We start from the raw sequence: 15,007 nt of genomic DNA, 5'->3' as shown, positions 1-15,007 counted from the left end.
ACAGCTTTCTACAGAAGAAGACAAGAGAAGGAACAGTATTCTACAGTCACCATGCAATATCCCATAGAACTACAGGATGTTACCAGGGGTGTAACTAGAATTCTAAGGAACCCATAGCAAATTCTGGGATGATCCCATACCTTATTAAAAAGTCAATTAATCTGTAGTAATGCAAACAGCAGCAAAACAATTCTCACATCATGGGATGAATAGTTGTGCCAAATAGCAGATCATCTGCTCAAAGTAAAACCAACATCGTTAATCTACACAATAGATTGTCACCAACATTTTGTTTCTCCTCTAAATTAACGACACACCTGCAGCCCCTTTAGCTTCCAGACACTCTAGCAGCTGCTATGGCTGCTACAGCGACACCCATGGAGGTTACGCAACCGATGACAAGTCAAAAACACTCAACAACATTCTAAATACAAATTTATCACAAATCACTATGAAATAACTAAAAACACATAAACATAAACCACATTTAAAGAAATAAGAAGGAAAATCAGGACATGCTCTGAGTTCCTTCTTCTTAGCTTCTGTGTGCACAGGTGCTTGTTACACAATGTAGATCACTGAATACTATGTGAGTTTCCGCCTCGATCCTTTGTGAAAAAATGGATGAGAGGTAAAGGTCTGGAGCATGGATTTAGAAACATCTGGGTGCACATTATAATAGAACCTGAACTCCCACCCAAAAAAAAAATAGACCTTCTGTCGTTCTGATCAGCACAACAAGGTCTGATCTCTTTCCCATAGTATATTATATTATATATATTATATTATCTCTTTCCCATAGTATATTATACTCTCTTTAAACTTTTTGCATGCATTGAACACTATGTGTCAGCTGTCTGAAGTTGTAATTATAAATGTTACTTTAATCTTACAAATAAAAATATGATTAACAAATGTTTTATTTGCGCTACAACAAAACAAATGATATATCCAAATATAAATAAATATAATAATGGAATAATATTCAAATAAATCACTTCACCCAGAATGGAAGTGTATTCATGAATCACTATACAATCTAAATAAATCAAATCATCCATTTAAAATTAAAAATGAAAAAGAAACATAGTGTAAAAATAACAGTCATTCAATTTATCACAAGAGGATAAACTGAATATATAACAATGTATAATTGAAATATATTAGTGGAAAATGGATCCTCCTTCATTAAAATGAATTACACACATCTTTAATATAACACGAATACATCTTCTATAAAGATGAACTTGTCAGATGTTCCCGTCCTCCTCTGCTGAGTGATGTCCAGAAATATTCCATTATTTATTATTTCAAGTCAACAAAATACATTATTAGAATTTTTTCATCTGATATCATTTGCAGATGTAGGGAACCTGTCAGACCTGCCAAATGAAATGTATTTTTTTTCTATATATTTCTGTGTATAAGTGCATTAATAAATATGGCATTTAGGTGAGAATGTAAAATAAACATGTTGCATAAATGACAGAAAAGGCACAATGAGGATGATCCATGATAACCTGCGGAGATAGGTCTCATAGCATATTAATGGAAGGCAGCATGCAGATATGACACTATCTTCATTAGACATCTGAAAATATAAAGATGTTATGTGTGGAAATAGAATAAGGCAACAGCAGCCAGACAGAGAGTTATCTTCTGTTATTTTCTACCTGTGCATGCGATCATTTTTCCCACGGAACTTCCACGTAGCCGGATGGGGGTGTTGACGGTATGGTATTTGGTTAAGCAAACTAATGAACATGATGACTGCTATAACATATAGTGGTGGAACTGCTCAGGGAGGGTCTAACATTTTCTTTTCTTTTTTTTCTTGTTTTAATTTTTTAACAATTATTGCAATTACTATTTAACCCCATAAGGACCCTCCCAATTTTGGTCTTGAACACCTGGAGAATTTTAAAATTTTGTTTATTTGAATTTGAGCGGTTATTACTTTTTATCTTTAGGTTGTCATAGCTGAATGAGACCTTTTGTGCAGGAGTTTCTTTCCAAAGAGCGTGTATATTAGCGTTGATACAAATTAGTGTTTGTACATTTTTTTTTGCATCCATTTTTATTTTGGGGAAAAATGCAGAAAACAAAATTATTATTTTTTTACGCAGCACACTATTCATCATAAATGATGTTATAAATGTATTATAGGTTGTTACTGTTGTGGGGAAACCAAATGTCTATATTAGGTGATCTTGGGACTTATTTTATAATAAATTTAATTAATTGTAAAAAAAATAAATGTGTGTATTCCTGTTGTGTTATTTTTATTACTAATAATATCTGATATTACTGATTTTAACATTACATTACTTATCTCATTTTTTTTTTTTTTTTTACATTTATTTTAATCCCAAAGGAGCTTTTATATTATTGTTATTTTTTTACTATAACGTTCTGGCATAAAATCTATGACCAGACATCCCTGTGTTTCATCAATGGACCCTGGCCTGTCTACCTATACATACCTCTTTGTCTATGCCCTTTCCGCAGCTGTTATATAGTAGTGACAGTGCCAGCACAAGCACCATGGCGAAAATGCTCATCACGGTATAGAAGCTGACTTACACCCATGATAAGCATTCGCAGCATCGTGCGGTAAGGCCAGGACCACACGCACAGATTTGATGCAGTTTTTGGCTCCGTTTTTTTTAACCAGACACAGGAGTGGACACAAAAGAAAGGAGATGTATTAGTCTTTTCTTTATACCTTTCCTTCCTTTTGGATCCACTTCTGGCTTTGGCTAAATAAACTGAGCCAAAAACTGCACGAAATACTGCGTGTGTGGTCCCGGCCTTAGAGGTTAATTGAAGTAATAATGCTGCCAGACATTATAGTGTGCACAATAAATTACATTAAAGTCAGGTAGATACGCACACATTTTAGGGATGGATAATATAAACTCGTGCAAATAAAAGTAAACCACTCTGCCCAAGGCAAACAATTGCAACAAATAATTTAATCTAAGGATCTTTTCAAACTTGCATCGTGGCTTCCATTTATAACGGAAGCCACAGCCAGGCCCGTATTTGCCACTAGGCGTTTCTTAAGGCGCAAATACAATTGAAAGTGTAGGCGAGGCAAGGGAACTATCAGTTCCATTCCTCGGCCTTTGGCGCTTTTTTTGTTCCATTGGAGCAGGCCCGATCAGAAAAGACCAGGCCTGCATCAACGGCAAACTTAAATGGTGATCCCGGGTCGACGCTAGTAACTCCTAGTGCGGGGACTTCTTTCTATCTAAAGGAGTCCAGCACTAGGTTCATAGTGCCACACGCAAACGAGATGGCCCAAAATTCTGGCGCATCACGGGTGATCCTGCGCCACTTACAAGGCTCAGTAAACTAAGCAGTGACAGCTCTAAGCTGTCATTGGTTAGTTTACATCACGTGATGGCCGGTTACCTATGTTCATTGGCCTACTTTTAAAAATAGGGATGTAAACTAACCAATGACAGCTTAGAGGGGTTATCCGAGGACCAAAAATTGCTTTGGATTTATATTTTATTGTGAAAAGAAGTCACTTACTAATGTACTTTCATCTTTAATTTTGTACTGAATCGTTCAGTTGAAACCCGGTGAATTGGTGTCCGTGTCGCCGTGTTATCAAGCGAATGGCTGCAAGGGGCTGTCACATTGCCTATAGCTGGAGTCCCCAAGCAGACCATCTGCTTAGGACTCCTGCACTGCTCCTGACGTCTCTGTCCATATATTGACAGTGACATCAGGAGTTTCCTATCGCTAGAGTACCCGAGTAGAGCATCAGCTGATGCTCTGCACGGGGACTTCAGCACAGCTCCCAACGTCACTGTCCAAAGCTGAGGGAACTGTCAACAGAGAATCTGAACAGAACCTCTAAAGGTAGTGTGAACATAGTACTAGAAAAAGAATTGATAGAGTTTTCTGGGTTTCTATTAAAGCATTCCTACCTTTTTTACATACAAGTTGTCATATAAAAGACCCATTTTGCACACTTTAATAACATATTATTTTTGATAACCAGCCAGATACAATACAGCAGCAGCAGGCTAGCATTACCAGGGTGGGAAGGCCCACTGTTTTTGGCCTTTACCAGCTTAATAATACCAGCCTGCAGTCGCCCCAGTACCCGACCATCACTACAGATGGTCGGGTACTGGATCATACCCGGCTCTTCCCTGCACCCATGGTTGCGGTGGGTACCCAGGTGATAATCGTGGTTAGTGTTTGCCTTTTCACCAGCTAACATTAAGACTCACCTTAGTAATGGACGGTGTCAACCAGCCGGCAGCTATTACTAAGGCGGTAGTAATAATGTTTAAAAAAATACAAGGACATAGAAAAAATATTTTATTGAAATAAAAAACCCCCACCTCATTAACCATTTTATTGAGAATACAAAAGCCGTAATGGAAGTAGTCTTCGAATCCGATGTAGTCCAACAACCAAACCTGTTAAAAAACACAAATACACCCAAAAAATTAGTAACACAAAAAAGCAAAACAATTTTTATACTTACCTTTCCTGGGTCCAGGGCTGGAGCCGCAATGTCAGCAAACTGGGCCCTATATCTAATGCTATCATGTGTAATACTGTCTGCTGGGCCATGTAAGCCTATCCATACCTATAGGGTCGTAGTGCTATACATATATATATACACACACACACATACACACATTTTATTTGGGGGGGTGAACATATGTTAGTACAAGGATACTTATTGCTGGGGCCCTGTATCTAAGTTTATCATGTGTGATACTGTCAGCTGGGCCATGTATCTAAGTCTATCATGTGTGATACTGACTGCTGGGGCACTGTATCTAAGCTTATCATGTATGATACTGTCTGCTGGGGTCATGTATCTAAGCCTATCATGTATGATGCTGCCTGCTGAGACAATGCATCCAATTCTATCCAGCGGTGTAATTATAGGAGCCTCAGTCTTATAGATATGCGATCTCCGATATATATGTAAAAATTTATTTATTTGGGGGGGGGGGGTAAATATATGTCTCGGGGCTCATGCCCCATATCTTTTAAGACCCTAGCAACGCCCCTGTCTATAGCACCCCCTTTCCCAAAACTTTGGTTAGGGTCGAGGAGGTACTTAACTGGCCCCAGGACTTTGATGTCTCTAGCTAGCCCGGTGGTTGGACTTATAAAAAAACATTCAGAATTCTCAGGGATACAAAGAGTTAAGTTAAAGCGGTAGGATTAATCACCTCTAGAGTTTCATATGGACCTTTATACTTAGGACCTTATTTTGCAGATGGAATTTTCCACTTTAGATTTTTTTTGTGGACAATCAATTCCTTAGGACGCGAATACGCACAGGAATGCAACGTTGGTGGGCCCTGGGACAAGACAGCTCCGACCCCTGCCTCCGAGGCATCCACCTCAACGACAAAAGGCTGGTGTGGGTCAGGCAACACAAGCACCGGAGCTGACAAAAAGGACACTTTCAGTGTCACTAAAGCCCTCACGGCCTCAGGCTTCCACTCCGACACATTCCCCCCTTTTAAGTCAAATCAGTAAGAGGCTTTGCCAACCCGTAGAATCCTTTGATAAATCTACTGTAATAGTTGGCAAAACCCAGAAATATCTGTAATCCTTATAGAGTCTTGGGATGGATCCAATCTGGGATTGCCTGTGTGTTAGCGAGATCCATGCCGAACCCTGCAACTGTGATAATGTATGCCAAGAAAGAGACCTCCTGTACTTCAAAGACACATTTTTCTCGTTTAGCAAATAAATTATTTTCTCGCAACTTCTGTAACACATTATGTACAGGCGACACATGACTGACCAGATTAGAAGAAAGAATCAAAATATTACTAAGATATTCCACCATAAATTTACCTATAAAATCTCTAAATATATAATTTACAAAGTCGTGGTACCCTGCTGGGGAGTTGTATAGGCCATAATTCATTCTGGCATTATGAAAAATTCGTAAAAATTAAGCACCAACAAAAATGTACCCAAATATAATACCTTAAATGTGTAATATATAATATGTCAAAAGTTAAAATAGCTACAAAATACCTATGGCTGACAGAATAAGTGGAGGCAAAAATCTTAAAAAGTGAAAGTCCCTTAACGGGCTAAAAATTTATTTTTTGTAAAACAATTTCCTCGGTTCTTAATGACAAAATTGGCTTCTCCTTAAGGGGTTCAGGACAATAAAAATGTTGCTCTTATTTGAAAATAATTTCCGTCCCGTTAGGGGATTTTTACTTTTGAATGTTTTTTTAACATGTTTTTTACATTTATGATGTAATGTCTTATTTCCCTATGACAGTTCATTATTACTGTGCGAATAAAATGCTCAGGCATCTGTTAGGCCATACTGTACCTAAGGTATGTCCTGACAAGCATTGCTACTGGAGCTTGAGGGCATTTGTTAGGCCCTAGTCTGTCCATATAAACTCTTCGGGAGGGCAAGTAACAAAGGTAGCCCTTTGACATCCAGTTAGGAAACGTCTGTCCCTTTAAGATTACCATGACTACTAGTCTAGCTTCTGGGCGGTTCTGGTTTTAGTTGTTGAGCCTATTCCACTTCTCTGTCTTTCTTCCTATCAGATTGAGTTGGTACTGTTTTCATGCTTGTGATTTTCCTTGTTTCCATGTATTTGATCAAGCTACTGACTATACCCTGTACCTTTGACTATTTGCCCTTTTTGGAACTGGACCTAGGCCTCTCTGGATTACCCTTTATTTACTGATTTGGACTTTCTGCTCCCGGCTGGTTTTGACCTCTGCAATCCCTGATATCCACTAGCTTTATGATTTGTACTTTCTTTTTATCCTCGGGTTGTCTTGTTTTCTGCTCTGGTATTGCCTGCATTGCACCTCTTATCCAACACCAAACTCTGTTAAAGCAACCTGGGTTCTATGCTGCAAAGTTCAACCTGCCTTGTGGTGGGCTCTGGCAAAAACCATGGAGTTGCCTTAGATTCTGTTGATCAGAGTTGTGATGGATTTGGGGTTGCAGATTTATTTGCACGCTCATTCCTGACAGTCTCCAGCAGCCTTTGGGGATTCACTCACCTAGCAATCCCATAAACTTCCACCCTGGGAATTGCTCAACTCGTGATTCCATAGCATATCCCTTTAAAGGGGTTTAAATGGACTAAATTATAGTTTTCTCCAATACTAGCTGTTAGTGTGGGAGTGCAAACGCCAATCACAGCCCTATTAAATGGGTGATTGATTGGGTACTACTGCTGTATATATAAGAGCATAAAATTGATATGTCTCTTGCTAAGTGTACAGAGCCATCTCTATCTGAGGAAGTTAAGTCTAGCTATCCCGATATAGCAGTTTCTTCTTCTGACACCTCAGTTAACAATTCAGACTCAGAGTAGGACAATTTCCTATTTAAAAAGGACAATATGTCTAAAGTTCTTAAGACACTACAAGCTGGACACTGCTTCTACTGAGAGTATTTAACCTTTGGCTGTTGCGTTCTCAGTAAGACATTGCAAAATATTCCTCTCTTGTCTTAGCTTTTTAAGTCCTATGGATGTTGCCTTGGACAATAAAGAAGAGAAATATGTGCTGACCTCAAATTTTGTTTTCCTTGAGTCCGAGGTGGCAGAGGCCCACCCAGTTGAAATATTCTTTCAGTTATTAGCTACTTTTTATTTCACACATGCTTGTACTGTTAAACTCTTGTGTACTTGCTGCTTTTTAGTATGTTCTGTCTTAGATTGGAACCAAAACCCATGGATGATATCTCAGTCTGAAAAAAAAAAGTTTCAGGTCTGCAGATTTTTCTCCATTCCCCCCCCAAAAAAAGTTAAGAAAAATTAATCAATACATTATATGTACTCCAATTGTGCCACTAAAAAAATAAACCCGTCCTACAAAACACAAGACGTCATATGGCTTTTAAACATCCCCCTGTCATGACTCTCAAAATTTGGTTATGCAAAACTGTAAAAAAATTGCTGCGTCCTGAAAGGCCAAAACAAGTATGTCTTTTAGGGGATAATTTTTTTTATTATTTTAGATATTTTTATTCTGATTAGGATATTTGTAGCATGCCCTATCAAAGCTGAATTAGATGGCATCATCCCATCCACTTATGGCCCATAATGTGCCCATGAGAAATAAGTCTCTTCCTAAAAATGTTGAATTTGTCAAAGCATAACAAAAAAAAAATATGCACATTTATGCATGTTATCTTAAAAGAAAATTAGGTTATCATGTTAATACAATATTTGTATTTATTCAACTTCTGTGTTAGGTGATAATATGGTTCATACAAGAAATTGCTTAAACGCAAAGTAGCACATCAGCTGGAAATTAGTATTCTTATATTATGGTTGGCAAATTATTAGTTGATTTAGTTGGCGTTTTTTTAAACATTACATATTACATACAATATTTAGTTATCCAGGGAATATCAGTTCACAGGAATTTCAAATTGAATATTACTATGTTGACACTCACAATATAGATGTTTACCTAGTAGAGCAGTTTGCCAAAAAATTTCTACCACTTTTATAAATAGAACCTGGTGTGATGATTGATGCGCTCATGGTGTACTCTTACCAGTATATTAATTGTCTTATTATTAAGCCACAATGTTTACGAGCAAGAAATGTTTTTTCGATTTTTTTTATTTTCTGTATGATTGTGGTCAACTTTTTTCTGTGACTTGTGAGAATTATTGAGTAGTCTAAGTCTGTTGGTACGAAAAAAGAAAAAAAGAAAAAGCTAACAAATATCCCAGACTTTTCAAAGTCTGAAATGGATGCAAGAAAGTTTGTTATTGTGTCACAGTATAAGTAACATGTTCAATCCTTACATATTGATACATATAAGTACAAATTAATAATAACTTTATCCTTTCAGGACTAGCTGACCCAACATATAAATAAAAAATGTTATGATATTGAGACACTCAGGTCCATTTTAAATAATCTATTGAGGTTTTATGCTCATTCTCAGTTTTCAGAAGACCTTTAGGGTAGGAACACACACAGTGTAAACACTGCAGACATAAATTGACCTGCGGTGCGGTTACTTCAACTGCAGCATGTCAATTAATTCTGCTGATACGCAACACTTCTGTTTCGGGTTTACCCATTGAATTCAAAGGGGTGCTTATACCCGCAACATAGTAGTGTGTGTGTGTGTTGCGATTGCTCCGCAAAAAATCGCAAGTAAATAAATAAATAATAAAGTTATACTTATTCAGAGTCCCTGCCTCTTCTCCAGTCCGGCCTCCCTGGATGACGTTGCAGGCCATGTGACCGCTGCAGCCAGTCACAGGCTACATCGTCACATGGCCTACAATGTCATACCAGGAGGCCGGAATACGCGCCGAGAAGAGGGAGGGGGTAAGTATGTATGAATGTTTTTGGGGGGTTTTTCCGGCGCCGATTCGCAGTGGAAATTCCACAAGAAAAACGAATCACAATGTGGTGCCATTTTCCGGAGTGTTTTCCCTGCAGTGTTCAGTATCCGCACTGAATACGTTGTGTGTGTTCCTACCCTCACTGCAGCTTCCTGATGTTTTTACACCGAAACTGAAAATTCAAGACACATCTTGATTAAACTGAACTATTTTCAATGCATTGTAGTGTGTTTTTCAATCTATGGGTTAAACTTACAGTGGAATACAACAAGTTATCAAATCAAGAGGGAGTGACAAGGAAGAAGAAAGAAGAGGTCTGAGTGCTGTTCCCTCTAGTTTAAAAAGTATATATATATATATATATATATATATATATATATGTGTGTATATTCAAAGCTCTCCTGAATCTTGCTGTGTGGGATGTTACCTGTATGCAGACAGTTACAGGGGTCTGGAATGGGTCTTATAGCCCTGTTCCCTGTGACAACAATGCAATGAGCGCAGCTTGCTCATACTTAGCTGCTCTCCATCTGGTTTCATAGTGGGGGATAGCCCCCCACAATCTCCATCTACCCTAATAGGGAAGATGGACAGGGGTTGCCATTGTGAGACAACCCCTTTAAATCATAAACAACTATGGGTCTAATGCATAATGTTCATAATACGATAAATCTTTTTTAGACCTTTTAAATAAAAATATTGTACATAATTTACAATAAAAATCTGTGCTGAAAATGGATCAATGTACCAATGTAAAAACAAAAAACACTATTCAACACCTTAATGACTGACCATACGTGTTTTCACTGCAGCCATTAAGCGTACTTATGCCCCAGTGAAAAGGCAGCCCTGTGACATAAGCCTGCATGGGTGTCCCGTGCCGGCTGGAGCGGGTGTTGGGCTGTCTAAAGACAGCCGGGCACCTGCTCTAGCGGGCGGGATCGAAATCAGCGATCCCACCTGTTTTAACCCTTAGATGGGGCTGCCAATAGCGACAGCCGCATCTAAGTAGTTTCAGAGTGAGGAGTATGTCTTTAGTGAATGCCTGCTAGGCAATGACAGAGGCTGAATAAAGTTATTATGTTAATTATACCACACGGTTAAACGGCGTAAATTTAAGACACGAAAAAGAATGGTGAAATTTCATTTTTTTTCCATTACCCCCCTAAAAAGTTAATAAAAGTTAATCAATAAATTATATGTACCTCAAAATGGTGCTATTAAAAAAATACAACTTGTGCCGCAAAAAACAAGACCTTATACAGCTATGTCGATGCAAAAATAAAAAAGTTATAGCTCTTCGAATGCGGTGGTGGAAAAAAGCAAAAAATTGCTTGGTGATTAAGGCCTAAAATAGGCTGGTCACTAAGGGGTTAATCAGCAGCACTCCATGTCATTGGTCGATCTTAAATTGGTACATTTTAAATTTAGCCGTAGTGAAAGCTAATGTAGTCTCGGTGGAAGGCTTGTTTCTTCTTGTTGAATATCGTTTGTTTTGGCTTACTGAGAAAATACATCACTGAGTATAACATTGTACATCAATCTCAATGCTATAGCAATGCCAAGATGATTGAGGTCAATAGTGCTTGTATCAGTACAAGAAGCCAAATATTGTCCAAATACAGATGCAAACATCCATCGCTGACATTTTGTGCAATGATGTGTGCCTTCCGTAGTACATAGTTGCAGTATCTAAAAATATAAAGTCAAAACTCAATAGAAATTGTTTAGATCGACCATCAGCTTTACCTGCTCTCTGCCGCCGCTTCAGTTTTTTATAGACACATTCCAAATCCCGTTATATAGGCCACACCCACAAACCACTCAACCCAATACCCCTTGGATCACCAGTATGGCAGTGCACATAACCACTTCTTCAGCCCTCCAATAAGGACAGACCCCAGGATTAAAGGGGTTTTCCCATCTCAGACATTTATGGCTTATCCTGTGGAAATGCCATAAATATCTGATAGGTGTAGGTTCCACCTATGGGACATGCACCTACTATGAGAACGCCGGTTCCTAATGCCTGTTGAGGTGGCAGTGCTTGACAGAGGTGGGACCGCATGTATCAGACATTTGTTAGAGATGTGCCATAATTGAGACAGACACCTAGAATTAATGAAAACAGACCCCAGACCTTAAAAAAGAATAAATCCAGACCCAAATATGAAACGCTTGTTTGTTGACTGATCGGATCTTTTATGTGACAAGATAAATGGTTGCTTGTCGGCAGCATGTCTCCCGTGTAAACAGGGATTGTGCTACCGACAGTATGCAAACTGTATGAGAACTGAATTGGAAAAAGTTTTGATGGCGTTCTCCGTGTGGTAAGAATTACATGTTAACTTTATTCTGCAGGTCAATACGAAAACGGTGATACTACATTTATATTGTTACAATGGGGAGAGGCAGGGGTCGACACTGCTCGAATTTAAAGCCCCTCTGCAATACCAATTCCTGCTTCGATGCCCAGCAGATTCCGGGACTACAGTCAGGGGGTTCTCAACTCAGACCAACAAATCCAATACACACAAGTGAAGAAAGAAAGAGCGCCATTCACCCAGGTCGACTTTTTCTTCTCTTTATTGCTCAGCATAAAACTACCGGGTACAGACAGTGATTATCACATGCAACAGCTATTTCCCACGCTTTCTTAAACCTTCAAAAATACTACATTTATATTGCTATTTAAGGGCATGACCACACGTGGCGGATTTCCTCCGCAACTGTCCGCATCAATGCCGCACCTAATCCGGGTTGCGGATTACGGCTGCGGATCTGCACAAAATGTGCAGAAAATTGATGCGGACTAGCTGCTGCGGACTGCGGGAAAAGTGCTTCCCTTCTCCCTATCAGTGCAGGATAGAGAGAAGGGACAGCACTTTCCCTAGTGAAAGTAAACTAATTTCATACTTACCGGCCGTTGTCTTGGTGACGCGTCCCTCTTTCGGCATCCAGCCCGACCTCCCTGGATGACGCGCCAGTCCATGTGACCGCGCTGCAGCCTGTGCTTGGCCTGTGATTGGCTGCAGCCGTCACTTAGACTGAAACGTCATCCTGGGAGGCCGGACTGGAGACAGAAGCAGGGAGTTCTCGGTAAGTATGAACTTATATTTTTTTACAGGTTGCTGTATATTGTGATCGGTAGTCACTGTCCCGGGTGCAGAAACAGTTACTGCCGATCGCTTAACTCTTTCAGCACCCTGGACAGTGACTATTTACAGACGTCTCCTAGCAACGCTCCCGTCATTACGGGAGCCCCATTGACTTCCTCAGTCTGGCTGTAGACCTAGAAATACATAGGTCCAGCCAGAATGAAGAAATGGCATGACAAAAAAGCAAGACGCATCCGCAGCACACATAACATGTGCATGACAGCTGCGGACTTCATTGCGGAACTAAGAATCTCCATTGAAGTCAATGGAGAAATTCCGCCATGAGTCCGCCACTGCTCCGCAACAGACAGAGCATGCTGCGGACATCAAATTCCGCTCCGCAGCCTATGCTCCGCAGCGGAATGTTACGCATCGTCTAAACGAACACTTCTAAATAGAAGTGGAAGTCAATGCAGAAACGGCTCCGCTGCGGATTAACGCTGCGGAGTGTCCGCAGCGGAATTTAAGTGAAATTCCGCCACGTGTGAACCCAGCCTTATGTTCTACTACTTTTACAAAGAAGAAACTGATTGCTGCAAATTTTTTTCTGACAGGTAGAACTTTTTATTTTTTCGTCAATTGAGCTGTGTGGGATTGTTATATGCTGAATAAGCTGTTGTTTTTGTTGGTACCATTGTGGGGCACATGCGACCTTTTAATTAATTTTTACTCCATTTTATGTGGGAGGGGTGGTGACCAAAACACATAAATTCTTGCGTTTTTGATTTATTTTTGTTACAGCGTTTGCCGTGCAGGTTAAATATGGTTATATTGTCAAAGTCCAGAGTTTTTACGGATGTGCCGATATCAATTATGTTTATTATTTTCTTTTTTTTTGTATCACTTTAGGGGAAAAATGCGAAAAGAGTTTTTTTTTTTTTACTTTTAGCATTTTTTTATATAACAAAAACACTATTTAAAGAGGCTCTGTTACCAGATTTTGCAACCCCTATCTGCTATTGCAGCAGATAGGCGCTGCAATGTAGATTACAGTAACGTTTTTATTTTTAAAAAACGAGCATTTTTGGCCAAGTTATGACCATTTTTGTATTTATGCAAATGAGGCTTGCAAAAGTCCAAGTGGGCGTGTTTACAGTAAAAGTCCAACTGGGCGTGTATTATGTGCGTACATCGGGGCGTTTTTACTACTTTTACTAGCTGGGCGTTCTGACGAGAAGTATCATCCACTTCTCTTCAGAACGCCCAGCTTCTGGCAGTGCAGACACACAGCGTGTTCTCGAGAGATCACGCTGTGTTGTCACTCACTTCCTGCCCCAGGTCCTGCATCGTGTTGGACGAGCGAGGACACATCGGCACCAGAGGCTACAGTTGATTCTGCAGCAGCATCGGCGTTTGCAGGTAAGTCGATGTAGCTACTTACCTGCAAACGCTGATGCTGCTGCAGAATCAACTGTAGCCTCTGGTGCCGATGTGGCCGACACGATGCAGGACCTGGGGAAGGAAGTGAGTGACGTCACAGCGTGATCTCTCGAGAACACGCTGTGTGTCTGCACTGCCAGAAGCTGGGCGTTCTGAAGAGAAGTGGATGATACTTCTCGTCAGAACGCCCAGCTAGTAAAAGTAGTAAAAACGCCCCGATGTACGCACATAATACACGCCCAGTTGTACTTTTACTTTAAACACGCCCACTTGGACTTTTGCAAGCCTCATTTGCATAAATACAAAAATGGTCATAACTTGGCCAAAAATGCTCGTTTTTTAAAAATAAAAACGTTACTGTAATCTACATTGCAGCGCCGATCTGCTGCAATAGCATATAGGGGTTGCAAAATCTGGTGACAGAGCCTCTTTAACTGTTTTTTTTACTAGTCATTGGATCGCTTATACTTATATATTACAGTATATTGTGTTTTCCACCAGCTGCTATTAAACTCTGCCTCTGGCAGGGAATTATAGAAGCACACAGATGGCAGACCTGGGGGCCTTCAGTAGGCCCCCAGGTTGCCATGACAACAAATGGCAACCGGCAATGAAGTTGTAGGTGGGAAAGATGGGCTGATGACGGGACCACCCCCTTCTGATGGTTTAGATGCCGCGGTCGCTATTGACCATGCCATCTAAGTGGTTAAACAGCCTGGATCACAGTTATCACCGATCCCGGCCATTGCAGTGAGGTGTCAGTTGATACCCGCTCAGGGGCGTAGCTATAGGGAATGCAGAGGTAGCAGTTGCACCTGGGCCCTGGAACCTGAGGTGGTCCAAATGACCCCCAGCCGTATAAGAAGATACCAGTATTATAAATTATATATGGTAGGTAGGGGCCTGTGATACATTTTACATTGGGGCCCAGGCGCTTCAAGTTACGCCTTTGTACCTGCTGACTATGGAACGACCGTCTCCAATCACAGCAAGCAGAGATCTTGACATTGGTGAGACATTGAACTCAAAGTATAATAGAAAGTTTGAGAACTTTTCATTATATAATAAATAATCTTTATTGACATACCGTAAATTAGAATACTCCTCCAAA

This window comes from Rhinoderma darwinii, chromosome 4, assembly GCF_050947455.1.
Source record: "Rhinoderma darwinii isolate aRhiDar2 chromosome 4, aRhiDar2.hap1, whole genome shotgun sequence".
Lineage (NCBI taxonomy): Eukaryota > Metazoa > Chordata > Amphibia > Anura > Rhinodermatidae > Rhinoderma > Rhinoderma darwinii.
Note: the sequence above shows the minus strand (reverse complement) of the source record.